This window comes from Lolium perenne, chromosome 7 (assembly GCF_019359855.2).
Source record: "Lolium perenne isolate Kyuss_39 chromosome 7, Kyuss_2.0, whole genome shotgun sequence".
Classification (NCBI taxonomy): Eukaryota; Viridiplantae; Streptophyta; class Magnoliopsida; order Poales; family Poaceae; genus Lolium; species Lolium perenne.
In genome coordinates, this window is record NC_067250.2 from 121,206,384 (window position 1) to 121,208,707 (window position 2,324).

At 39.9% G+C, this 2,324-nt stretch overlaps 1 long non-coding RNA gene across 1 annotated transcript; it reads right to left on the minus strand.

Moving 5' to 3' along the window:
- Positions 1-257: 257 nt before the first annotated feature.
- On the minus strand, positions 258-2,034 carry LOC127323761 (uncharacterized). Its single transcript, XR_011748781.1, has 3 exons — positions 1,632-2,034; positions 1,178-1,471; positions 258-817 (listed from the first exon to the last, which is right to left on the minus strand). It is a non-coding gene; the product is annotated as an uncharacterized lncRNA (long non-coding RNA).
- Between the last annotated feature and the right edge of the window lie 290 nt (positions 2,035-2,324).

Sequence of the window (2,324 nt, forward strand, 5' to 3'; positions counted from 1 at the left end):
TATTAGCTACAAGCAAAGAAGCTTACTCTTAGTAAATTTTGCCCAGAAAATCATACCTGTTAATAGTCAGCAGACATGTTAAGTGCTCCCGAATTAACTTGATCCTCTATGATTTCGACATATGTAACATCGGTATGTTCCTCCATTCTCTAACATAGCCTCCAAGCTCTTCTCCTTCATGTGTACTAGATGACCCGTTGCGCTATCGCGCAAATGGAAAAAATCAAAGCAACATTTAAGCTATAAGTTTTATCTTATTTTAGTATTAAAAATTACCTTGAAATTTAACAGCTTTGGTATAATTGTAGAAACACCATTCCATCGAGGTGCTGCATTAAGATATGACAATTTCAACGCCAAGGAAAAAAAGCAAAATAGTAGCTCATATAACTATTTTCCAAGGAAAGTTCGAGGACCTTAATATTGAAGTTCTAACACAATCGCATAGTGCAGCAAGCGCGACCAGTCATTTTCAAACCGCCACCAAGCATGCATGAAGCTAAAAACAAAATAAAAACAAAAAAAGTCTTGCATAGAGCATACACTGCATATACGTCAAGCGACGTAGCATGGATCTCTACATAGGTAGTTAGGAGTAGTTTGTAGCACTATATTTCAGAACATCGACGATAGGGAACCGAGGTGCTCCGTACAAAAATATCGCCAAGGCTCACTTAGCGAATCGATCTTACAACTACAATAATACAATTTCATTGATCGATCGGTCAGATGACCAGATTGGGTTTAACACCCTTGATGCCCCAAACATGTCAGTGTTATCCGCAGCAAAATAAACGATGGAGCTCATGTACTTCGCCTGCAAAACAGTTTAACTCGGTGTTGAGCAATAAATATATAACAAATTACTCCACATAAGCACTTTACCATGCATCAGGCCTTGTATTTTATTTAAGCGCCTAAACCAGATAACGACAGACCAAAGTCATCAAGAAAAAGACCAGAAGATTTAAATCATTAAATCATTGCTCTCAGAACATATTATTATAGATAAAAACATAAGCTTGTACCCTTCTGAAGATGTTACCACAGATAAAAAGACAAGGGTCTACCCTTATCTAGTAATGTTACCGCAGAAAAAAAACATAGGCAGATATTTCTAACCTCGTACCAACTTTGAAAGCCTAGTGGCTCTTCGAATTAAGTTCAATGCTCATACCTATGAAGTAGGAACAATGCACCCAGCCACCTCTGGGATTTTTTCTTGTCAACTGCAACGCTTGATTGCTTCACAGCCCTGCTCCGCAGCTGCAATTACATTCTCCGTTACGACATGTCCAACAAATAAACCTTTGACTGGCCAAGACTCACCCACCTTCTATCGTCTGGTGGAGCCGGAGATTCAACAGCTGACTCTGCACCAACAACTGCAGATTCGCGAAATACATCTCTTGGCAGCTGATCTGATCCTCGTTGCCATGAACGAGAGGCACCGAATCATCCAAAACATGCCCTGCACTTCCCAGGTAACACAACACAGTTGAAGCTCTCAGATGATTTCACAAAAAATTATTCTCGTTGTCCATTTTCCTAAAGAAAAAAACAAGAAAGGAAGCAAAGCACATGCACATCACACAGGCTTGGATAGAGGCAGGGGCTGGGAGAAAGCTCACCTTGGCGTCTTTACATCAGCTGTGCTCATCGTCGTTCGATGAGAACTGTCTCTAAAGCTATGCTTGTGGTCTTAATGCTGTCGCCTGCCAGGCTGCTGCACTGCACGCTTTGGTCATCGTCACCCTGCATCACTCGAGCTGGCTTAGCGCTCGGTTTCACACAGGATTCAGGCTTGCAGCCAGTGTTCGAATTATTTTGAATGAACAACACTACTCTGTGGGAAACAAATAAAGTACAGAAGCAAACCCCATCTTAGTTTACAATACCTAAACAATTAAAGGAAGTCTAACAAGAGACAGAACAAATAGAGCAGATCATGAGAAAAATAGAAGGGCTAGTAGACTACCTTAGTTTACAATACCTAAAAAATTCAAGGAAGTGTAACAAGAGACATAATAAACAGAGCAGATCATGAGAAAAATAGGAGGTCTAGTAGTAGACTATGCACGGACCGAAGATGTCAACCATTAAATGTATCGAAAACAACCAGATAGAAGTTACTTTGAGAATCCCAGCAATCTGCCTCCGGTAACAACACTAAAAAGCATATCTTCACAACCCCTAGGTATAAATCTACCGTAATTAAATGTAAGCAATTCACCAAGCACTTTTAAGTATACAACAAAAGTGAACATTTAGTTCGATCACTCCAAAATTAAATCAAACACTGGGCTCCGAATTATAAACAATGT